Source organism: Lontra canadensis, unplaced genomic scaffold (assembly GCF_010015895.1).
Source record: "Lontra canadensis isolate GAN:19392208 unplaced genomic scaffold, GSC_riverotter_1.0 scaffold162, whole genome shotgun sequence".
NCBI classification, from domain to species: Eukaryota; Metazoa; Chordata; class Mammalia; order Carnivora; family Mustelidae; genus Lontra; species Lontra canadensis.
Genome location: NW_022631156.1, coordinates 2,074,514 through 2,101,235, shown reverse-complemented (window position 1 = coordinate 2,101,235; position 26,722 = coordinate 2,074,514). Strand labels below are relative to the sequence as shown.

General features: G+C 40.4%; 1 protein-coding gene across 1 annotated transcript in view; it reads right to left on the bottom strand.

Moving 5' to 3' along the window:
* The window catches only part of PCDH15 (protocadherin related 15), a 1,265,671-nt gene that overhangs the window by 285,131 nt on the left and 953,818 nt on the right, over positions 1-26,722 (bottom strand). The gene's annotated exons all lie outside the window — the stretch shown is intronic.

Here is a 26,722-nt window from a genome sequence, read left to right as displayed (position 1 = left end):
TCCCCATTAATTATTTTCAGTCCCCGAGGTACAGTGAAATACTTCTTCCAGGTTTTTTTTCTTTTTGTTTTTTGTTTTTTGGTTTGTTTGTTTGTTTGTTTGTTTTTTGACCATTTAAATACCTCTGGCTTTTAAGAAATGTGAGAGCAAGTTATTTGCCCACTTTATTCTTATGTGAGGTTGTATCCATATTGGAAAGCCTGAAGAACCAGGATTTGGAAGGAAATCCTTATTTGATTGTTTTGTTTCTTTCATTCTTTTAGCCAATCTTCTTTGGTTGTTCCAGGATCTGTGGCCAAGGGGGTAGTAACTAAAGAGGATTCATCATTTCTTGGTCAACGAAGCAAGGGGGTAATGGTGCTATCTGGAGCTCTGAAATCCATCCATTACGTGTGTTAGCTCTTGTGTAAGTACTGTACATCTCTACTTGTCAACACTCATGGAGATAAATTATTTCAGGTTTGCTTATTTATTTTAGAGAGAGAGAGTGCTAGTGGAGTAAGTGTGGAGGGAGATAGAGAGACTCAAGACGACTTCCCACTGAGCACAGAGCCTGAACTGGGGCTCGATCCCACAATCCCAAGATTGTGACCTGAGCTGAAACCAAGAGTTGGGTGCTCAACCGACAGAACCACCCAGGCCACCCAAGGAGAGAAATTATTTAAAGGAAGAAATAACATATAAAAATAATAACTGGAAAAATCAGAAAAGCAATGATTCTTGGAGTATTAAGATTTGATCACGTGCATATTTCTGACCTAAAATACACTTCTAAAAACATTTTTAAGTAGTCCCCCCCCCCCCCCCCCTATGGGCACCTACATGGGTCAGTTGGTTAAGCCTCTGCCTTTGGCTCAAGTTGCCATCTCAAGGTCCTGGGATCCAGCCCCATGTTGGGAATCCCTGCTCAGCAGGGAGTCTGCTTCTCCTGCTCCCTCTGCCCCTCCCCCCTGCCTGTGCTCACTCTCTCTCTCTCTCAAATAAATAAAATATTTTAAAAAATTAAACAAATTATTTTTCTAAGATGAGTCTAGCCAGCCACCTCTAATTGATGGGTAGAAATTCAAGTATGATATTGAACAGTGAATCCTTTAGTCAGAATTTATTGACTACTTACCATGTGTCAGGAACTGCATGCCTTGTGTCATTTAAACCTTACAGACCATATAGTAAATAGGAAATGCAAAGGACTTCAATTTTAGGAGCTTTTCTTCCTTCCTTCCTTCCTTTCTTTTTTGAAAAAGTTTATTTATTCGTCTGAGAGAGAGGGAGAGAGAGTGAGCGAGCACAGGCAGAGGGAGCAGCAAGAGAGGGAGAAGCAGACTAACCACTGAGCAGGGAGCCCAATGTGGGACTCTGATCCACCAACTCAGCGTTTTCCACCAACTTGGGGTGCAGAAACCTTCACAGGCTTCACAATCTTTTGCTTAGGTGCTACCTTCATGGGAGCCTTAGCAGCAGCCATTGCTGTCTTTTTAGATGCTTGCTTAGCCTTTTTTGCTTCCTTGGCATCCCTGATGGCCTGTTCTCGTTGTGCCTTCCTAACTTCAGGTTTCTGATTCCTCTTGGCCATTATATCAGCAAGAGATGCACCACTGATGGCCCTCTGGAATTTGACTGCACAGCGGGTCATGGGATCATGACCTGAGCTGAAGGCAGCCGCTTAACTGACTGAGCCACTGAAGCATCCCTAATTCTAGGAGTCTTTCTGTCACCAGTCCAATTAAAGTTCCCTATAACTTACTTAATTGGATGATACATTTTTCTTTTTTCTAATGTGGACATAATAGTAATGTCCATCTTAAAAAGGGAGGGGTAACGTCAATGTTTTCCATAACAGAACAGAAAGGAATCTGTCATCTTTTGCGCAAATATATTTTCTTTTTTTAATATATTATTTTATTTTATTTTTTCAGTGTTCCAAGATTCATTGTTTAGGCACCACACCCAGTGCTCCATGTAATACGTGCCCTCCTTAATACCCACCACCAGGTTCACCCAACCCCCTATGCTCCCTCCCCTCCAAAACCCTCAGTTTGTTTCTCAGAGTCCACAGTCTCAAGGTTTGTCTCCCCCTCCAATTTCTGATCAGTCGAGTCCCATCCGAGCCCTCTGTGCAAGGTGTGAGAAAGTGTGGGAGCAGGGTTGGGGGGATGGCAGGGTTTACTGGGGGGATGGCAGGGTTTACTGGGTGTGAACTCCAGAGTGACCCCTCGCCTCTCAAACCAAGATGCCTAACTACAAAAGGAAACTGACAACAATAACACCTATGGTGTTCACTCATGAACTCAACAAATAGTCATGAATCACCTGCAGTGTGTTAATGAGCCCTGGCGCTTCCACGCAGACAAAACTCTGTGAGCAGCACAGACAAGAATTCTGCCTTTGTGCAACTTACACTGTGGTAGTGGGAGTCAGAGACAAAACAAAATAAGCCATGAAAATATACAGCTTTCAGACATCTCTAAGTGCTGCTAAAATATAAGGCACTTTAGGAAGGACAGGCAGGGAGGGGAGTGAGAGGGCTTGCAGTCATCAGGAAAGCTATCAGGAAAATGTGAGGGTCCAGAGAGCAAGTCCTGTGGGGAAGGGCATTCCACAAAGGGTACAGGGAAGGAAAAGGCCATGAGATGGAAACAGACCTCGTGAATTTGAGGAATAACGAGCAAATGGAAACCAGCTATTTTGTTTGGCCTCAGGTACACAACCTGAGGTTAAATACCCCAGGTCAAATGATTGAGTGATGCTCACTTTGGACAGCTAGCAAGACGTGGAATTACTCAGTTGCTGGTCTGCTGATAGATGTTTTAACAACACCGTGAATTACAATCAAGCCAACTGTCCTGTGACATTTGCTTTAAAGATCAAGGCCACTTCTGTTTCCAGTCTGCTCAACCAGGTAACTCACTGCATATTATAATTCAGGTCTCCCATTTGTCAGAAGCACCAAGAGGGACACAAAAGTATTTATCTCAATAAGCATGATGCTTAGACACTGGAAAAAAAGGAATTTTGAGAAAGAAAACAAATCTTCTCTAAACTAATAATCTGTTCATGTTAAAGACGAATACAGCCATCAAATACCATCTGGTAGACTGCACTATAGGCACACAGAATGATTCTGCACATTTCACAGGACATTAAGACAAAGCACCTGCCCTAAGGGATTCTAAAATAGATAAAAATCAACCGATTTAGATGATCTTTTCTTTTCTCACTTAGGCAAACGAGTTCTGATTTATGTTATTAAACTGCTCAAGAGCAAAAATGGAGGTTTTCAATTCGGGACAGCAGCATTTCCGAAAATGTGTACGTGTGCGCTCCTGATGTCTAACTACCGGTCCATTAACAAAATGTTAATGTTTGTGAATCTATTTCGATGAATCATGCAGACTCTTTTAGGTCAAGAAGTGCTGTTTTGCCATGTATGAGCTTGATATAAAATTTCCTTCTGGAAATAAGTTCTTTTATGTAAAAAGAAATCAATTTATTCAATTTTCTAAAAATAAAAAAAAATGTAAGTAGTTTGAGAAGTAAGACACAGCATAACATATCTGAAACTTGGAAAGATAGCTCACATAGAACATCCCTGTGATACATGAGCATACCTGAAGACCTTCAGTCTTGCCCTGCTATTAATGATATTTCTCATTGCTCTCATTATCTCTTGGAACAATTTTGATAACATTTCCTACCCTCCCAAGACTTCTATGCTGCAACTGATCTTTTCAATGTCCCCAGTAAATTCCCATATTAGTAAAATCACTGATCTGTCCACAGTATTTGCTTCTGTGTGTTTATTTGTTCTGTCTGTCTGTTTTTAACGTGACCTCTCAGTAGCATTAGGCATAACCGACCTGTCCCTTCTCCTTGACGCACTTTTTTTCCCTCAGTTGACTTCAGGACATTTCTTCTTCTGGGTCCCCATTCCTGGTCCTCCTCCTCTCCGTGGCACCTTAAAATCAGCCTTTGGACATCTTCTACTTTCACTCCATTAAGAACCTCATCCAACCTCAAAGTTCTAAGTAGTGTTTAAATGCTCAAGATCCCAAATGTTTATTTCTAGTCCAAATTTCTTCCCCAGACACATACCAAACAGGCTACTGAATAGCTTTAATTAGATGTCAAAAGACGTTTCAAATTTAACATGTCCAAAATTGAATTATTCCTCCTCTGACATTCTTTTCATTCTGGCTTTTGGAAATTCAACCCTGCCAGTTGCTTGGGCTGTAACTTAATAGCCATTCTTCACTTGTCTTCTCTCCCAAATCCAATCACCAACAAATCCTTTAGTGTCTACCCACCAAACAGAACAAGGTGGAAACTACCTCTTGTCATTTCCAGAAATATCACTCCAGGCTAGTCTGGACTACTGAAATAACACCTGAACTAATTTGCACAATTTCTCACATTGCCACCACAGACCATTCTCAGTAGAGAATCCATATGATCCTTTAAAATTTTAAGCTTATTCGTGTCACTGCTCTATTCAAATTCTTCCATTAGTACCTGTTTCCACTGAGAGTAGTTATCTCCACACATCACCAGTTCCTGGGTGACTTCATTTCTATATGCTTCCTCCTCTCTTACTCTACTCCTATAGCACTAGTAGCTTCACTGTTCCTCAAACACACCAGGCAGGCCTCTCCATGGACACCTGAAGCACTCTGCCCCAGATGCCCACATGGCTCATCTTCTCACCTTCTTCAATTCTTTGCTAAAGAATCCACTCTCCCTCATGTACATTTTCTTTTTTTTAATAATTAAAAAAAATTTCTAAACATATAATGTATTATTAGCCCCAGGGGTAAAGGTCTGTGAATCGCCAGGTTTACACACTTCACAGCACTACCCATAGCACATAACCTCCCCAATGTCCATAACCCCACCACCCTCTCCCTCCTCCCCTCCCCCCCAGTAACTTTCAGTTTGTTTTGTGAGATTAAGGGTCACTTATGGTTTGTCCCCCTCCCAAACCCATCTTGTTTCATTTATTCTTTTCCTACCCCCCAAACCCCCCACGTTGCATCTCCACTTCCTCATATCAGGGAGATCATATGATAGTTGTCTTTCTCTGATTGACTTATTTCGCTAAGCATGATACCCTTTAGTTCTATCCATGTCGTCGCAAATGGCAAGATTTCATTTCTTTTGATGGCTGCATAGTATTCCATTGTGTATATATACCACAACTTCTCTATCCATTCATCTGTTGATGGACATCTAGGTTCTTTCCATGGTTTGGCTATTGTAGACATTGCTGCTATAAACATTCGGGTGCATGTGCCCCTTTGGATCACTACGTTTGTATCTTTAGGGTAAATACCCAGTAGTGCAATTGCTGGGTCATAGGGTAGTTCTATTTTCAAAATTTTGAGGAACCTCCATGCTGTTTTCCAGAGTGGTTGCACCAGCTTGCATTCCCACCAACCGTGTAGGAGGATTCCCATTCCTCCGCATCCTCGCCAGTATCTGTCATTTCCTGACTTGTTAATTTTAGCCATTCTGAATGCTGTGAGGTGTTATCTCATTGTGGTTTTGATCTGTATTTCCCTGACGCCGAGTGACGTGGAGCACTTTTCCATGTGTCTGTTGGCCATCTGGATGTCTTCTTTGCAGAAATGTCTGTTCATGTCTTCTGCCCACTTCTTGATTGGATTATTTGTTCTTTGGGTGTTGAGTTTGATTAAGTTTTTTTTATAGATTTTGGATACTAGCCCTTTATCTGATATGTCGTTTGCAAATATCTTCTCCCATTCTGTCAGTTGTCTTTTGGTTTTGTTGACTGCTTCCTTTGCTGTTCAAAAGCTTTTGATCTTGATGAAGTCCCAATAGTTCATTTTTGCCCTTGCTTCCCTTGCCTTTGGTGATGTTCCTAGGAAGATGTTGCTGCGGCTGAGGTCGAAGAGGTTGCTGCCTGTGTTCTCCTCAAGGATTTTGATGGATTCCTGTCTCACACTGAGGTCCTTCATCCATTTCCTCATGTACATTTTCACATAGCATTTATTACCTCCTAAAATTCTATATGACTCATATGTATTTTATTAATTTTCCCTTCTTTTATTAGAATGTAAGTTCCATGAAGGTAGATCACTTGTCTGCTTTGTTTCTACTGTGTTTTAGTATTTAAAGTTTGGGCTTGCCTTTGCATTTCCTATGGCCAAGAGGTTAAGTTTAGTGTCATGAAGGAAGAACAGTGATCCAGTTTGTTTTTTTGTACTTCAATCAACTATATTTACAGTAAAAAAAAAAATGTACTTTGATCTTCATCTTCCATACTTCACTTTTGTTTGTCTCCATTTCTTCCAGACTTGAGTCAGAAAAAGAGATTGTGACAGAGAATACTAGCCCTTGTTACTATTGCTTATTGGTGGCTGCTAATAATTTCCAAAGGTAACCTAATTATTGTGGGGAAGTGTTTGGCTCTGGTCAGTTCTCAGCACTCAACATTTGGTAATAAACCAAATAGATACAATTCAGAAACAACATTTTAATGCTAAAGTATCTAAACAAAATGACTCTTGTTCAGTTTTAAATAAACTGAAGAGTGTGTGTGTGTGTGTGTGTGTGTGTGTGTGTGTGTGTGAAGTTGGAGGGGGTTTGTTTCCAGGCCTATGGAGATCTGAAGGCCTACAAAGCCCCTACTGAAACTCTTGCACATGAGTGCAAGGGTTTCTCAATCTGTCCCTCACAGTTTACATACTAGCTCTCAGACTTCAACACATTAAAACCAGATTTTCAAAATAGTGGACTTAATAGAGCCAGGCCAAATGAATGGAGTAAGCATATAGCTAGCTAATGGTCTGACAGTACTGAGGGAAAAAGAAAAATCTACTTTAAATAAGAGCATGGGGATCAATAAGCATAGAGCTCTATTAAGCCTCACACACCACAATACCATTTGTTGATATAAATGTAGAATCTAATTTAGAAACTAAGAGTCACATTATCCTATGTTCAGTAAGCCAAAAAAATGTACTGGGCAACAATTAAAAAAAAACATATATTTAATGTTAGGTATCAAGAATGATTTAAATTATGTATAACAGTCCCTACCTTTGAGAAAATTCCAATCATTTGTGATATTAATACCAGGAAAGAGTTAAATAATGTTCAGTGTACTTTGGTTAAGCCTATACTTATAAAAAATAGCCCAAAGCTTATAACCATAAGGTTGAGGACCTACTCCCAATTATCTCATTTTTAACTACCTGAAATAGGGTTTATCTCTGAACCTACATTCTCAATCATTAAATGGGTAAGTAACACTTGAAATGTGTAGTATATATAGTTGTGTAGAATCAGATGAGGCAACAGATGTTTAGAAAACTCTAGAATTCTATTCAAATTAAAAGTATCATCTAAGGAACTAATTTATTTTGGTATCTAAAAATCTTGAGCTTTAAAGAAAAAAAAAAGGAGGGGATGAAAGCTGTCACTTATTAGCTATGCAAATCACTAAACCTATTTATGTCTCAGTGACTCCATGTATGATATTGAAATAGAATGGCATCTAATTCAGGATTGTCATGATGATTAAGCAGTGGCAAAATAGTTCATATTTCAGATGCAGCTTAGTGCATATCGTACACTTAACAAATACTGTTGATGTTAATACCAAGAAAGAAATTGCATCCAACAATTTTTTTTTAAATCTGTAAAGTGTTTTATTTTTAATTTTAATTCTAATTTTTTATTTAAAGCTCTCTCTCTCTTTCTCTCTCTCTCTCTCTTTTTAGAGAGGGAAGTGAGTGCAGAGAGAGAGAATCTCAAGCAGACTGAGCACAGAGCCCAATGTGGGGCTCAATCTCAGGACCCTAGATCATGACGTGAGCTGATACCAAGAGTCAGACACTCAACAGACTGAGCCACCCAGGTGCCCCTGTACAGTGTTTTTTAAAGTCAGTCATCAATGTCAGCAATAGAACTCATTGGATGGAAGACTTGACCAAGTAGCATACATGATAGGTTACCAATATCAGCAAGACATAAAATTTAAAATTTAAACATACAACATAACATTTCCCTCTAGTCACCTGCGTATCACAATGTTTAATCAGAATGCATCAGAAGCACAATCTTGATTAGTTAATGAATTAATCCTGGAAGGGGAGGGATGGGCTGGTGGGGGTGGGATGGGCTGGTGGGGGTGGGGCATAAAGAAATGATGGGGAGAAAAAAAGTCTATCAACACCTGGAGCTAAAAAGGATAAATTCAGTGAGATCCACAATTCATAGCAAATAACACCCAATATAAATTAATTCTATGTCAATAAACAGACCCAATAAACAGACCCAAGTACTCTCTTGATACATTTTTTGTACTTTTTGCATTTGAAAATGAGCAAAAACACAGCACACAAGGAAAATACTTCAGGAATGGCTGAGTGAAGAGCCCTGTGGAACCCTCTCCCATGAAAATAACCATGACTACTAAAAAATAGTTTAAAAAAAAAGTCTCTGGAAGTTGTTCAAAGAAGGTAGAGTAATGAGAGAAACATTTATTTTAAAAAAATTTACAAAATCTCAGTAAGAACAGCAGGACTGTGGCATTGGAACAATAAGGTGTTTCCCCTCTACCTCTCAACCAGCACAGAGTAGGAGAAAGGCCTACTTGTAGCAGGTGTAAGCAGAATCCCTGGACTCCTTCTCCCCCACAGAGCCAGTGTTGACTATGGCATCTGCCCTGCAGTGACAGGCCAACAACATTCCTTATCCTCTGCCTGTCAGTCCATGTTGCAAAAATGCACATTCTGCCATGTGCTAATCCTTCCCCTATCCATAATGGAATAAAATCAGAAACCAACAACATCAAGTCTCAAAATTCACATCTATATAGAATTGAAACATGGCATTTAGAGGCAAAGAAGACAACACAAAGGATATCAGAAAAAGCTTCCAAATGAATGAAAATTATAAAAAAAATCTGCACTAAAACTTAAGCAATAGTACAAGGCAGCTCTTGGAGAGAAATGGATAGGTGTAACTATCTGTATCTACAAAGGGTAAGTTCTCAAGTCAATGACTTTTCATCTAAGACAATGGAAAAGGTGAGTACAATAAACCTAAAGCAAGGAGAAGGAAAGAAATAAAAATTAAAGTGAGAATTAATGAAATAAAAATAGAAAAACAGTAGAGAAAAATCAATGAAACCAGAAGTTGTTGTTTTGAAGAGATCAACAAGATTGACAAACTTCTAGTCAGATTATTAAAGAAAAAAAAAAGAGAGAGAGAGAAAAGTTTCAAATTACTAAAATCAAGAACAAAAGTGGAGTTATCACTACTGGCCTTACAGCAATAAAGCAGATTTTAGGGAAATATGAGCAAAACTGTATCCTACCATATGAAATAACCCAGATGAAATGAACAGATCCCTAACAGTAAACAAATTATCAAAACTGATTCAAGATGATAAATACAATATGGATAGATGTATAATGAATAAAAAAGATTAAATTAGTAATCTCAAAAACAAAACTATAAAAAACTGCATTAAACAAACAAACAAACAAACAAAAACAGGCCCAAATGGCTTTACTAGTGAATTCTGCCAAACACTGAAGGATTGACAGCATTTTCACAATCTCTTCCAAAATATTAAAGGAAAGGAAATACTTCCTTATTATAGGAGGATTGTATTACACTCATACCAAAACCAGATGAGGTACCCCAAGAAAAGAATGCTACAGGTCAATTTATCTTATGAATACAGAAGTAGAAATCCTTAACAAAATACCTGTAATTCAAATTCAGCAATATATAGGAATGATCATACATAATGATCTAATGTGATTTGTCACAGCTATGCAAAGTTGTTTCAACATAAGAAAATCAATTAATGTAATAAACAGATTTTTTTTAAAAAGGATCATCTAGAAAAATCAAGAAAAGCATTTGACAAAATCCAATACCTTTTGTGATAAAAATGTTTAATGAACAAGGAACTTAAGGGAACTTCCTCAACCTGACAAAGGACAGCTACACAAAACTCCCAGCTAGCATCATAGTGATGCTTTTACCCTTGGGTCAGGAATAAGACAAGGATTATGCTAAAAACTCTTAAAACATTCTACTGAAGGGTCTAGTTGGAGTAATTAGGCAAGAAAAAAGATGTAAAAGTCATCTTAGAAAGGAAGAAGTAAAATTAACTCCATTTACAGATGGCATTATCTTTTAAATAGAAAGTCCTAAAGAACCCACTCAAAAATGATTAAACTGATAAGTTAGTTCAGAAAGGATAAAAGATACAAGACCAATATGAAACTATCCATAATAGTTCTATATCCTTGTGAGGAATGATCAAAAATGAAATTAAGGAAAAGATTCCAGTCTGTAAACTGAAAAAAAAAAAAATACTCAGGAATAAATTTAACGAGAGAAGTAGAAACATTGCAATTTAAAAATTGTAAAACGTTGTTAGAACTGCCTGGCATGGGGAGTCAGAGCCTGGGTGGGGTGTTGGCAGTCTGTCATGGGGCATCATACCCATGTAGGACCAAGAGTACTCACGATGCCTGGAATGTGATGGTAACCTAGGAGAATAAACCAAGCTTCCATATGAGAGAGAGAGAGAGCTTGGTCTGGTTGCAAAGCCCAAAGAGGCTTTGCATGGCGTGCTGTCCACTGTTGAGCTATGAGGTCGTGAAGCTGTCTGCATGGGAATAGGGCTGGTAGGACATCAGTCTCCCATGGACTATCACAGCACAAGTGGAATGAAGCAGGGAACTGTTTAGTGTATGATGGTAGCAGCTGGTAGTGAGATGTGCCTGGACTCGGTAGGGAAGGTATTGGCAGCACGCCAGAGTCCCTGTAGGGTGGGGAACACATCAGTATTGGGAGAAAAGGAGGGACAGTCAGGTTTGTGGGATCAGAACGTGAGTGGGCTGAGGAGGACATCAGCATGGGGGTCAACAGGTGACTGGTTATATTCAGTAAGTAAATATACTAAGGATAAAAGGGTCAGTTCTCTCATTGTGACAGTTATTAGCTATATATATATTTATATATTTCATAAGGTATAAAATGTATACATATAATATTACATATAATGTGTATATGTATGTTACACAGACATATATGTAAGCATAAACAAATACAGATGCAAATGAATGTGTGTATCTATACCATACATTTATGTATGTGGTGTGTGTAGAGACATGTGTATGCATGTTTGAGCACACTCATGCGTGCACACAGAGATAGGTACATATATTATCAGTTTTGGCCATTGAGAAGTCCTGGAAACAGAGCTAGCCAAGAGCCACGAACATTCTGTGTCCTCATATCTGGGTTTCTAAATGCCACCCCCACTTAAAGACACTGGAGCTTTTTAGAGAAATGATTAGACCCAGGATTGGGGTAAGAGAAGTCTAAAATGGGTACTCAAAACATGACAGGGCCATGCACAAACCACAAGAGCCTGCTCACATGGGCTCATCAAGGCTAATTCTGGGACAATTTGAGCATTGGAATAAATAATGGTTGTCATGGTGTATAATCAGCTGAAACAGATAAATTTTTGATTTCAAATTGGTATCAATAAATACATGAATAAATACACAGGGGAGAAAAGACAGCTTTCCTTTCAGTAGAATGCCAACCCATCACTGTCGAAGAGATGATGCAATTAGAAGATCATCATTTGGCAACAGTTGTAATAATACTTCAGCCAAAGGACATCAATTGATGTTAAAAAAAAATGAGGAAAGATAAATAAGGGAAGAACACTTGCATAATCTCAAGGTGAGTCATCCACACACCTGAAGGCTGGTGCAATTCAGATCAGGTTATCCAGAGCAGCGTTCCCTGGAAGGGTTCCCTGTAAACCATCTGTCATCCAACAGGAGTCAATGAGATGCACACAACATCACTTCACCTTTGTGGAAATACCCATGACTAAACCAGTCACCAAGAGACATCTACCACCAGACTGAAGGAGCACGTAGAAAATAAGCTACCTGCAATCTTCAAAAGCTTGGAGCTGATGGAGGAGACCAACAAGGCAAGACACACCAAAGTCACACATGATCCTGGCTGGGGTCATTTTGCTGTAAAGGATGTCAAAGGATGTCAGAGCGTAACCACACAAGTTGACTGGCATCATAGGGCTACACTGTAGGACTGCATCAAAGTCACTCCCCGATTTCCATAGCAGTGTGGTGGTTATACAGCAGACCATACTCTTCATGGGAACTGGAAATCATACTTGGGGAATGGATAGCCTGCTGGGCACTTACTCTCAAACATTCTTATAGGATTCTCACATTATTTCTGCCAAGTCTTATATCATTCCAAAAGAAAAATTAACATAAAATAAACGTATGCATATGATGACAATGGCAAAGTCACCTCTACACACACACTTAGGTGCCTTACATAATCATATGTGACCGGGATGGGAAAATATGGTTAGACGCACACCAGCGGGTTCACTTGAGCTCTCTCATGAAGGAGGGCTGGGGAGTTATTCCAGGGGAAAGGAGGTAGGGAATCAGAGGCGAAGCGGAAATAGGAAATAAAAAAGAAAGCTGCATAGAAAAGAAAGAGTATGCGATATGATTGCACTTATGAATATACACATATTAATTGTAAAAATAAAATTAAACAAAGAAAGAGAAAGTGTAAACAGCTCGGTCTTCTCAGCTTGCTGTTGTTGGCATTAATCTATGATTTTTTCTTCTTCATGAAGAAAAATTCTTCTTGACTCACGAAAGCAACTTCTGATTCAAATCACCCCGCTCAAGCTGGTTAAATCAGGAAAAGTGTAGTTGCAATCAAGCCTTGCTGCTCCTTGTAATCATTTGTTTAACAAAATCAAAATTATCTGCCTTTGTTTGGGGGTAGGGAGTAGGGAATAGCTCTGTTGCCAAGCCGAGTTAATTTTTATTGCTAGATAATTCTGTTTTTGTCTGTGAAATGTATGTTTTCTTAATCTGGAGCTTCTTTAAAAAAAAAATGTGTGTGTGTGTGTGTGTGTGCGTGTGTAGGTGTTTGTGTGTAGTGAGGCAAGTATGTGAATGAGTATCAGAGAAACAAAGACTTTTTCCCTTCATTTTCTTTTTCAAACTGCTACAGGATTTTGTGAATCCATGTTAAATAAAAAGTATTCAATACCAGAAGAAGAGACGTGCAAATAAATTCTTCAGTTTCCTTAAGTAACTATTCCAAGGCCAATATTGTTTATCTCTTTACCTAAAAAAAAAAAAAGTTTTCTTAGCTCCAAATCAGCTAATTCCAGGCAGTTAAGTGGAGAATCACCATGGGCACTTCCCAGCATCAATTTAGTTCCTGTTGTTTTTCTCTAGACAACTGACACCGATTAGCTGTTTATCGAGTATACCTCGGAAACAGTGTTTCTGTTCTTCTTTAATTTATCAAAATCTCAGGGAAATAACTGCATTTGCATACTGAAGCTTTAATCAACAGTAACTGGTAGTGTGTGAAACAATAAACAGCTTCAAGGCATGCAATAAACTGAGGTTTATTTACAAAACTGTGCAGGGAATCTTTAGTGCCAAGTTACTAAAGGTAATACTGATTACTGCTTTTATAAGAATAGTCACTATCAAAGAGTTGCTCAGCCAAATGTTATTTCACATTCTAACTCACATTTCAAATTAATCTTTTTTTTTTTTTTTTAACCTAACTTTTAGGAAGAGCAGAATAGTTTAATTCTGGTCAACTTAAGAAAAAAAAAATGAAACCCCAAAACTCTTTTTATCAAGCAGTTTGAAATTGTAAACTTTTCTTTGAATCATAACACTAGTCCTCTAGTGTATAGTGAATGGAACTCATTACTTTTATACTCTAGTTATAAACCCTGGTTGAAAGATCTTTTATAAGAAAGGGTTGATGAAAGCAGGTCTCCAACATTTCCACAAAGTCCAGTAGACAAAGACTAAGGGGTGTCTTTTGGCTGCCATCTTGCAAGCTAGAGAGAGTCCTTCATGGCTTTAGGAGACATGATACAAATAAGAAGATTAAAGATTAGAAACATAGCAATAGAGAGGAAATAAAGGTCAGTGTGAAGGGTCTCTTGCTCAGATCTCCAAAGTAGGGTTGCATTCCTGCATACACTCCCCCAGCAGTTGTCCATAAAACTCCGTTCAAGTTAGAGATCTCGCAGTTCACCTTTCTGTTCTGGTGACCACCACCCTCTGAGACCCCACTTCTCTGTTTTAAGAACACTATCACCTTAGGCTGAAATTCCACATTGCACTACCCCTCCCACACGCACGCATTCCCATGGTTAGAAAAACATGGCAACAATTCATTGGTAAAGAACATGCAAATATTGGAGCAAGGGGAACAAAATCTCTGGAAAAATGCTAAGATGAATCTTCTTAAAAGGTGTCCTTCCCCTTCTGAATATATTCAAGTAGTTATAAAAATCATGTTTTTATTTTTTTTGGCATTTCTAGAGGGTGTTTTGTTACAGTTCATTGCTTTACTACACTTAGCATATTTTCTTTCAGAAAATGCTCAACTCGCTCATTCCCCTTTACCTCATCTTGAGGCTGCATGCCCCCAGATCCTCATTTCAGATTTTATCAGGAATACGATAGTTTTTATCATCTCTGTGTGAGAACACTATGCTATTCCTCCCACACCCTCTTTAAGGAAGTAATTATTCCCTATGTGTTGGAATGTCGCCAATGGAGAACCTTCAGCTGCTGGTCCTATTTGAGATACTTAAGGGGTTGGTCCATCTGAAGAGAGTCACCATGTCAAGGCCAAGCTGGTTTCTAAAGCAACCTGCATCCAACATTTGCATGCAGGTGTGTGAAGGGCCTACCTCATTGTGCAGACTTTCCAACTCTAAAGGGCTCTCTCAGCTCCAGAGCTTTCCATGGGGTCAGAGGAAGCTCATCTTCTCTCTAAATTTAATTCGGCTTGCTTCTCTCTTCTTTCCACAGGAGTTGATTCCAAAAACACTCTTTAACAAATATCTGCAACTGAATCTTCTCTGGAAATTTGACCTAAGACAGACACCTATTTAACATCCCCAAAATATTACTGACTGCATAGTTGTGCATGGGTGTAGAGTTTTAGGGCAGAGAGCTAAGGTGGAGATATGAATTAGAGGTATGAGCAAATAACAACTTAGATCCATGAGACCAAATTAACTAATTCCAGGAGTGAATGAAGAAGAGGTTAGTAGCTTGAGATCCAGGGCATTCCAACTTTTAAGAGTAAGGGCAATGTGGAGGAACCGTCAAAGCAGAAAGATGGGATCAGCCAGGGAGCATGGAGAAAAGTCCAGGACACTGTGGTGTTCTGAAATCAAACACATAAGTTTCTAAGGAAGGAAGGGATTATCCACTCCATCACAGCTTACCCATAGATGGGCAGGAAGATGGGGAATTCACCTGGCCATGGAGTAAGCCCTGGGACCAAAAGAGTCACATCAAGGGTTGGGTGTGATTGAAATCCTGACTTTGCTGTGGTCAAGAGAGAACAGCAGGAAATCTGACCAAGACATTCTTCAAGCCAGTCTGGGTACTGGTGTTGAGTAGCTTCCATAACGAAGGGAGACACAGAAATGAGTAAGCAGCTCAAGTAGGTTACGGGACCAAAGGCATTTTGTGTTGTTTGCTTGTCTTTAACTGGGAGATGCCACTGCAGATTTTGATGGCGATGGAAAGGATGAGACAGAGCCAAAGCTGTTCATGCTGCAGGAAGGTAAAAGGGTGACGGTGAAGCAATGTCCTTGAGCAGCCCAGAGTGGGCGGAATCCAGGAGAATGGTTCCGGGTCAGCGCAAAGCACCCACGCTTAGAAGTGCTGTGGTTTCATTTTGCACTAGGCCTTGCAAACCACACAGCCAGTCCTGAGTGCTGTTCCAAGTGGGGTCCAAGGTCACAGTGTCGTTCTACAAAGTGGTTATTATGGATCATGATGATATAAGGAATTTAGAATAAATTCCTCTAGAGTCGAATTTATAGTTGTTTTTAGAAAAAAAATAAGTGATTTGACAGGTGATTTATATCTGTCAAACCTAATAGTAAAAAATGGGTTTGTATTTTTTTGTTTCCTGTTTCCTTTTTCTCGTAATTCACTTAGATGCAGCCTTCATTTCCAAGGCTCTGAGAAGCCAGTGACCCTTTCAACAGACACAAGGAGGGCTCATTTTTAATCACAGGAGTAGAGCAAAATATACAAATGAAGGTGCAGGGAGAGCGGTAGGTGTGGTGACAAGATGCTGTAAATGTCTTCATCTGAGGGTTTGATGAAGATACAGGGTGGGCAAGGTGCCACAGTAGAACCTGTCTTCATGCCAGTGACTCTCTGCCCTGGGCACCACACAAACCCCGGATCATCCCGGGCAGCCATCTGCGCAATCAGCCACAGCAGTTCTGCTTTTTGCTCCCTGGTATCAGGAAAGACCATTTTTTTTCTTGTTCGCTTGCTTTTAGGTCCTTTGTTATTTTTAACAGAATTGGAGAATGTGGCTTTATTTCTTTTTGTTTGTTTGTTTGTTTAAAGATTTTATTTATTCACTTGAAAGAGAGAGAGAGAACATAAGCAGAAGTAGAGGGAGAGGGAGAAGCAGATTCCCACTGAGCAGGAAGTAGAGGGAGAGGGAGAAGCAGATTCCCACTGAGCAGGAAGCCCGGTGGGAGACTTGATCCCAGGACCCTGGGATCACGACCTGAGCAGAAGGCAGACGCTCAACCAATTGAGCCACCCAGGTGTCCCTGTGGCTTTATTTCTTGCAACATATCAAGATTATTATCACCCATTTTTTATATGTCCTACTTCCTGTTGAAGCATAAGTCAGAGGCAGAAGTCAAGTCTAACTCCACTCACATATGTACTTAAGTCACACATCTCATATATATGTCTATTAGAGTTAAGATATGAGATAAAATGTATAGCCTACAACACTTCTGGGGCATGAGCTCATATTTTTTTAAATCATTTTTATTTCCTTCTTGAGGACAGAAAGCTCAAGGAAAACAAACAAACAAACAAACAAACTAGGAGCCAGCTCTTTTGAACGAATGTATCAGAGTTAGATTTCTCCTCTCCCTATCCCCTGTCTCTCTGGCTTTCTGCCTATGAGCATATTGTGGACTATGGAGGAATTACAGCGGCCAAATTAGTGTTTGGGAAGAGGAAGACATGCCTATGAATAGAAAATACATTTAAAAATATGTTTTTTCACTTTCAACAGCTTTATATGCTAGTAGATAAAAATCATTTCAGATAATATGTATCCCATAGTGCCAAGGGGATTAAACTTTTTGGGGGGAACTTAGATCTATCAGAACATCTGCTTTAAAGGAAAAAAAAATTAACACTACAAACCAGATTTAATGTTTGCAAGAAGGAATTGCTTAGCATTGGAAGGCATCTCTCTTTCAAATTAATCTGTCTATCCATCCAGCTATCTATTCTTCATTCAAAATATATATTATACCTTGGGGCCAGATGACCAGCATCTGTGGCATGTTTCCACCTCCCTATGTGCACCCACATGGATATTATGCATTTGAGATAATGTTAATGAGGACAGAGCCATCTGAAGTTCAGTGTAAGGAAAGAAGAGAAAACGTATTCTCCCCACTTGAAACGAAAATAAAGAGGAAAATAAATGAGACTTTCATTTCTCACACCTAGTAAACAGAACAGGTTATATATTACTAAACTGAAGAGAAAACAGTCATCTTTTTAGTGCGCTCCATGACGTTAATCTATGCAGTAACACATTAAAGCTTCAGAATGCATCAAGAAAATCTCCTTTGAGGACAGTGAAGCAAATCTGCAAGTGGTTCTGAAGGGATTCCCCTAATAGAAATGACACTGCAGATCCTACGGCTCGGGGTTCACGATTCATGCACACTGTGCCGGCACCAGCCATACGACATCCATGAATCATAAACCCTATCATCTTTGGGGGGGGGGGGGACATCCTATTTTACAAGAAATATTCATCAAAAAAGAAAGAGAAGAAAGAATCCCCAAACCTTCTAGAACATTTGAGAGATGTCAGAAAAACGAATTAGCACCTGCGACGAGACCTGCAAACGCAGAAGGACAGGCTCTATGATGGCCCGCATTTCTCTCCAACTGTCTTGGAAATGGAACAATTCCGCATCAAATCAGGGCAGCAGGCATTTTTCTGCAGGACTAAAATTAATAATTCCTTGAGGCGTATAGGCTAAATGCTGACACTTTTTGAAACTATTAAAAAGGAGAAGAATGGATAAAGATGAAAGGGAGCTGCAGGTGGCAAGTTGACCCAGTACAGCCTTACACGCATCCCCTGGGAATTTCATCAGAAAAATGCACGCCTTTTCCCTCAAGGAACCAGATGTGCAACATCCAACTTCTTGCACTACTTCTCATGGCTTTCTGTTTTTGTTTGTTTGTTTGTTTTTAAGATTTTTATTTATCTGGGGAGGCCCACAAGCCAGGGGAGCAGCAACCAGAGGGAAAAGGAGAAGCAGGCTTCCCACTGAGCAGGGAGCACCACGGGGGAACCTGGATCTCAGGAGCCTGGGATCATGACCTGAGCAAAAGGCAGATGCTTTACCTTTGGAGCGCCCGGGGCACCCAGGCCTTGCTGTTCTCTCCCGCTGCCCATGTCCCAGCTGTTTCATATGCCACTGCAGCTTTGACCAGGAGAAGCCAGGAAAAGCAAAGTCACTCAGACCACAGGAGGCAGCTCAGGAAGCCAGTTTAAAGCAGGGGCTGAAGTAAGGTTTCCCAGCATCCGTGGTCATTATCTGTATAATATTAGCCTTCACTTTTGTAAAGAAGCAAGAAGCAACCACAAGAAAATAAAATCAATGCTGATCAAGGAGGTCCTAAAAAGAAAAGCAGCATCAGCTTCGTGGGTGGGTCTCTGCTGCTGTAGAACTGGTTACAAATTGGAGCAGAGCTGGGGGCACTGAGCGGACCTCAGTCTCTGGGAAGGGTGACTCTCCCATCCTGCAGCTTGATTTGGGATCTCCACTCTACAGCAGTGTTCTCTTGGACTTTGCAAAAGCTATTGCTCTGCTCTGTTAAATGTATAAAAGATAAGGAAGCTTTCAAATGCTTTAAGTCCCTGGCTAACAACAGCAATTAAAAGTAGATGCTGGTATTATTATTAATATTGATCACTTGACCACCTACCTCTTGTTTTGCCAAAGCCTCACTCTGTATTTTAAATTGCAAGCGATCATTTCTTCTCAGTGGAAGAACTAGTAAAAGCATAACGCAGGTGAATACATTCTTTGCAATGCTTCCATTCACCCGTATTCTTCAACAGTCCATTCATTCTTCCAAATGCCTGGTACCTTGTTGCTCACATTTTTTTTTTTTTTAAGATTTTATTTGTTTATTTGACAGAGAGAGAGAGATCACAAGTGGGCAGTGAGGCGGGCGGGGGAGGGGGGGCAAGCAGGCTCCCTGCTGAGCAGAGAGCTCAGATGCAGGGCTCCATCCTAGGACCCTGAGATCATGACCTGAACTACACAGGTGCCCTTCTTGCTCACTTTTAAAATCTCAACTTAGTATGAGTTAGCAGAAAAACAAAAATGGCAATGAGCTAAAATAAAAAATAATTACCATTAGTTAAGTACTTTCTTTTCTCTATTGCTGGCACTGAGCCATGCAATTTACATGCTATCCATTTCATCTGGGCTTGCCTAACCCAAAGACAATAATCTCAAACTCTTCAAACTCTGCTTTCTGTCCTTAACCAAAGGGTGCATTAATCTCTATTATTTTATTCAACTAGTATTTACTGACACGCAAATACTGACCTGAACGTTTATATACACACAGGATACTTGGGTAACTGATGTTGCTTCTGTTTTATCTAACCCAGCTCAGATAACAGATTATTCTGACGCAGTTTAAGTAATTAAATTTAATATACTCAATTCAATTTACTATACAAATCTAATGCTAAGTCTTCGGACTACAAAGATATTTAACATATCTCTTTCAGTGGCGTCTTTAAACTTCATTTCAATATAATGGATGGGCACTATTATGTGTGTGAGGGTTGTCTTTTTTTTTTTTTTTGGGTTGTTGGTCTGTTTTTTGTTGTTTTTTTTTTTTTTTTAGGTTAGTATTTCTTTATTTTATTTTATTTTATTTTATTTTATTTTATTTTATTTTTCAGTGTTCCAATGACTACTTACAGTATATGCAGAGGCCAGGAAATCTATTTCTTCCTTAAAAAGTCAGTAAAAATTTTAGGCTTTGTGGGCTGTATCTGATGTCTGCATATTATTCTTTGTTTATTTTTTGTTGTCATTTCATTTTATTGGTTTACATTGTATCAACTAATCTTTCAAAATGGAAAAACCATTTTCAGGTTACCAGCCAAACAGGTCACCTGGCTCACAGGCTAGAGTTTGCCAAGCCGTGCCATTATTCATTAAAAAAAAAAAAAAATCAACACTGGTATTACTTCAAGTACATTGTTTCCACTACCATTCATTTACAGAAATAGAGGCGTGATAGCAAAAATTGACAGCAAGGCAAAAGACATTTTAAATCAAGGAACAACTGTCAGCACATATTTCTCCCCAATTCCAACTCTTCACTCTGTAAGGAACACGGTGTGTGCAAGCACTGGCATGCTGTTACTCTATCCCCACATGTGTATTTGTTAACCATTTTATAAAATGTACTTGAACTTTCCTTTGGGAAGACCTTGGCAGCCACAGGTGGGTGGACCATTTGATTCACAGCTTGTTATAATTAAGATTTGTTCTTTATGGTCAGGCAGAAACGTACAGCTGATGACTAGATATTCTGTAGAAGTGTGCAAGAATGAGCCGGTCACAAACAAAGTCAAAGCCTTGGGAACCAGGCCATTTTCCACTTTGCTCAAGGCATCAAGCCAAGAAGTGTAAGAATGAACGAAGGAGAGGCAGGTCGAGAGACGCTTGATTTAAATGCCAAATGATACAGATATGCACCTTCCCACAATCTATTTTTCCTTCCTATGGGCTTTCATTATAAGCACAAAAGTTCAGCTCTGCATTATCCTGTGCCCAGTATGGATAAGGACTCCCTTGGAGAAGAAATGAAGTGGCTACATTTCTTCCAGGCAGCTTTCAAGCATCTGTCACTCACCTCCCCTTCTGCCGTAGAGCTGACTCCTTTACCCGTGTCTCTGTCTAAAGGTCTACCATTGTCTTTTAGTAAAACTCTCAAACCCTTCCTAATAGGACACCTTCCTTTTTACTTTAAAACCAATTTTGTTTCTAGGGACTTCAAGTGTGTGTGATTTTCTCACTTGTATCCATCTTTCTTCCTCTCATCTCCCCTCTGACACTGGGATAGAGAGGCTACAGAGGGGGAAACCCACTTCTTAAAGGGACTGACTGTGTTGAGGTTGTGTGGGGATCAGTGTGGGAGGAATTGGCACCAGCAGACTCCACTGTTACGGGGCTGGATCCCAAGTAGCCATCCTAGGGACTGGTGGTGACTGGGGGACATTTGTGCATAATGCTTGGCTGGTGGCCCTTTGTTGTACATCTCGGTGAGTGTTCATGTCTCTCATTTCCACATGCTGCAGTTACTTCCCTTCATTTTTATCTGCACTTATAGGAAACACAACTCTGAGACCTACGGCCCCAGGCAGGATCATCTTACCTACAATATGGGCAGCAGTCCATGCCCTCTTGCCAACTGCACATTCCACCATGACACCCCCAGGGCATTTGCACAGACTCAAACCCCAGCAACCATTCAGTTAAAGAACTGGATATCAATCTACCCTTCCTCCTCTTGGATTTTCTTCTCTCAGACTTGGACTAAGAGAAACACTGAACCAGCAACCATTAGAGGACCAAAAATTTCACCCTTACTACTTGTATGGTAAAGGTCTCCAAAACCATATGCAGTTTTTTCTACCTAGATTCTTGGGAGAGTATTTCACTAAGCACCAGGAATTCTTTGAGGTAGGATGTGAGAATTTATTATTATTATTATTTTTTTTTTACTTAATGTGCTTTATCTAGGTTATAATCCACATTCTTTCTATAACCTCCAAATGAGAGAAGAAAATATCTAACATTTCCTTTAATTGCTTCTTCCTGAGACTATTAAAATAAATTGGATCTTCCCTTCAACCTGTCATATATTTTATCATCATAAATATCATAAAATTAACCTTTGGAAAACACAAAACTAATGTAATAAAAAAAACACCTACCACCCATAGGGAAAAAAGAAAAAAAAATAATAGATTTTCTATAGCCTAAAACTAAAATAATACAATAGAGCCCTGATTTAGGAGTCAAAGGGGAGAAAATAAAAACAAAAACAGGGGCGCCTGGGTGGCTCAGTCGTTAAGCATCTGCCTTCGGCTCAGGTCATGATCCCAGGCTTCTGGGATCAGGCTCTGCATTGAGCCCACATCGAGCCCCACATCGGGCTCCCTGCTCAGTGGGAAGCCTGCATCTGCCTCTCCCACTCCCCCTGCTTATGTTCCATCTCTCTATCAAATAAATAAATAAATCTTTTAAAGAAACAAACAAACAAACAAACAACAACTACAAAACAAAACAAACCCCAAACTACTCTGGCTCCCAAACCTTACTGTTTCTGAGTTTCTGTTTTCTCATTTTCTGGAGAATAAATATAATAACTACCTACGTAGTAGGTCAGTGTGGTGACCCAAAGCAATGGGGTATCACACAGAAACAGAGGACACGGAACTGTGTTTTTGCAGGTGAGGGTAGCTAATCTCCAATAATGCATCACAACTTGTAAGTGAAAAAATTAAAAATAAAAGCTAATAAATAAGGGAGAAGTCCCTTTCTAGGGAAAGTAAGACACCCCTGTTGCACTGACATCAGCTTTGGCCATGTAGCCTGTGGAGCCATTTGCCCAGCTGAAGATAATACATTCTTGACCTATTAACTCAGGAGCAACCCTGCAAGTTGCTTTGGCCAATGGAAAATGCTGTGGTTAGTAATCCCATGCCTCACTTGTAGGTAATGATGATGAACTGGGTTTTGTTTTGTTCTGCTGTGTTTCCCACAGCAAACGCTGCCCTCAGGAGATGACTTGTTCTAGACAGAGGCCACTTCGTCAGCTGGGCTGTGGAGTGTAGGCTGAATACAGCACAGTCTCTGCCGGCTTTTGATGGCACTGGCTGTGGAGTTTGGCAACATAAACCTAGCTACCTTAACTGATCCCAACTTGACAGTTAGAGGCAGATTGTGCCTGATAAACACCCAGAAAATAATAGTGTCGTTTCCAGAGACTGGAAGCTGGTGAGGAAACTGTTACTGGAAGCTATCAGGATGGGAACCATGGCTGGCAGTGAAAACTCATTTAGCAAAATGGTTGCCTGCAGTGACCCGCAAGGTAAGCGATGAACCAAAGAACCCACAGCTCAGCTCTGGACATCGGAGCAGCCAGGCAGCTAGTGGGGGTCTCCCCCTTGAGGATTGTGCACCCCTGAGGTGAGGAGCTCAGGAGCAGCCTGTCCCTGGGTTTGGTGAAGGAACCATGGGCAGCAGGGTCAGGCCTCACTTCCCGGAGAAGCATTAAAATCCATATAGTGGTTTATTGCACCTGTCTTTTCACTCTGTCAGAAGAACAGCAGTGCTCTGCATGGACGCTGTCCCTTCATCCTGATGTGGATGAAACGGTGCAGGATGGGGTGGGAACTGATCCGTGGTGAATATGCAGTGGGAGTGAGAAATAACCCTTCTCAGTCACGAGTTGTTGAAATTTTGAGTCTGAGTGTGTGCAGAATATATCCCAGCTACCTGTACAGGCAGGTGCCTCATTAAGTGCCACATACATGTCACCAATTATTATTTTTATCTGAGCACCAGGGTAATGGTGAGGGTACAAGGGGATTTCAAAATCTCAGAGAGTCAAAGATGGAAGAGGCTGATGAAGTTAACACATTCTAGTCACTTCAGTTCTTGAAGAAACTGGCTCCACATCCAGCGGTGTGCTGGTAAGTGTAAACAACTGGGTGTGGATGGAGTCAAAGGTACTGATTTGTCGCATCTGTTATTTTCTGTAGCATTAATGTGCCCACCATGGCTGATTTCAGACTAAAGATGGACACGATGGGATAGTGGGGAGAGCTGTGCACAGGGGCTCCCATGATCCCATGATCCCAGTGCACAGCTGGGCACACACCTCTAATAGGTTTCACTGGCAAGTGGGGGTGATATACAATCATGCTCTGGAGAAAGATCTGACCAACTTTGGAAAACAAAAATGCCACCTAAAGCCACCCCTGCTCAGCACAGGAAGTTTGGAAAAGCAGGGCTCTGGCTCACAATCTCCTCCACTGAATGCCATGGATGCAGGAGCCAGTCAAGACAGCCTTAATAAGCTGAGGAAAATCACAGCCTCCCCAGCAGTTTTGAGACAGAATGAAAGGAAAATACTTAGAAGCGGAAGAGGAGAAATAAGGATTGTTTTCCGAGACGAAACCACTTTGATCTCAGTCAAAACAGATCATGCTGAAACCAGGCTGCTGTTACCTTTGAAAACATATTTCTCCACAAATCCTGTCTTTCTAAATTGAGCAGTGAGTCAGCAGTGGGCAGTGTGGCATGTGAAAGAGAGGAGGACAGAGCCAGAGGTACCACTGAGGCGTTCTGTTATTACAAGTGTCTGGGAGAATAATTTGGTAGAAGCTTTTCAGCTTTTAGGTCACTAGTTTAAATTCCATCTCAGTTGATCAGGAGCAAAAGGGAATGGCTGGCAGCTTATGAAAAAAAGCCTTGATGATGACACCCTCATTCTTTCCCATATAGACTGCCACTGAAAGTGGCACCCTTTCTTTTGCTCCTACCAGAAGCAGAAAGGGTGAACAGAAATGTCATTCTCGTATTTGCTCAGCTTTTGCAGTAGAGAAATTTGAGCTATGAAAAAGATCAACTCCTTTTCATCTTTAACTCACAGGTAGAGTTATTCTCCTATAATATGGCTCCTGGACATTTCTGGGATTTACTGAATTGAGACCTAGGACCATCTTATAAGCAAGTTTATGCTATTTCATAGAAAGTTAAATTGTACAAAGTCACATTCCAAAGGAATATTTAAATGCAAAACATGTACAGTGTATTAGCTTGAATATCACAAATCTAGGATTTATTTAGGTTTTCTTCTTGTTTACACACTAAATCCATATATGGGCCATATATGCCCATATATGGATTTATATGTATATATATATAAGACTTTTGTTACTGCATTAAATGGACTTGTCTTCATATTCATTTTCAGAGACTATGGGGTTCTTTTATTTTGTCCATTAAAATACTCCAAATTTCCTTGTTGCTAATATGACTACCTTCACATAATTTTGTTTCCCACATATTTCAATAGTAAATGAACCACAGAAGCAGTCTCTGTAGTTACCTGGGGAAAAGCAACCAAATGGATACTACAGCAGAGGAACAGAGAAGTATCTGGTAATGCCAGGCACAGTTCCAGCCGCCTCAGGTATGAAGAGGGATCCAAGGGAATGAGCCTTGTTTTGGAAATGATGAAAATGCAATCAACTGATCTAGGCCCCAATTACTTTCCACAGGGTTCACTTTACACATCTGGATCATGAGGCTGATGTGGCTTATTACTATCACATCCTCTCCAGTTCAAACATTCGCTGCAATCCCCACTTTTATCCCCTCAGGCTTTGGGTGAGAGGGTGTCTGCATTCAAATGGGAGGTGGGCAAGATGTAACAATGTCTTACATCTCACCTCCTGTGGTGGTAAAGATCAGTGCTGGGATTTTCCTGAAGTATCACATGCACATCTTATTTATTTATTTATTTATTTGACAGAGATCACAAGTAGGCAGAGAGGCAGGTATAGAGAGGAGGAAGCAGGCTCCCTACTGAGCAGAGAGCCTGATGTGGGGCTTGATCCCAGGACCCTGAGCCAAAGGCAGAGGCCCTACCCCACTGAGCCTTCCAGGTGCCCCTCACCACATCTATCTGTCCTACCCTTCAAGGCCAGCTTTCCAAACTCTCGTCAGTGAGGTGACCTGTTCCCATGTAACAATACCAGAAGGTCATTTCCCTGTCCTCTGGACATCCACAGGTAGAGTGATGGGTCATGTGGTGATTCTTACATCGAGGGGCAGTTATCAACACCATATAAAGCCCGACTTGTAGATTGAGTGAAAGACACAAGCATTGCTGGCCAAACGTGCTTTGGTCAGGAATATATATAAACAGTGAAAACAGAGCAATCATCCAGAGTAATCCTACTAGTTACAAAATATACCCATGAATCTGGACCTGCAAATGCAAGTATCAGCTCAACCTCCTCCCTTCACCTAAATGGATAAACGAGGCCCAGCAATTACGAGATTTGCCCATGGCCACAGAATGAAGGTTTACTGCTTCAGAATCAGAAAGCCTACCATCCATCCCTGAACCCAAAGCTATTTTCTCCATACCACACTGCAGCAAAACTAAATCCTGCTGGGCAAAGGAATTCGAGTCAGAAAATAATAGTCAGCTGCAGACTCTTTGGGTGCAAAGTACAAAATATTCAAGCGCATGTTTCCAATCCCTTCATTCTGTCTTGTAATGATTGCAGCTAATCCCTACCAGCTGACGTTAGTCCTTCGGTGTGGCAATCAATAGAATGGATTAACTGAGGAAACCCTCCATCCATATTACCCCTGTTTTCCTTTCCAGATGGACTTGTCCTATACTAGAGTGCAAGCAGACATGTGAATCCCCCCTCCCCATGCACAGATACAGACCCATCAGCCTTCAAG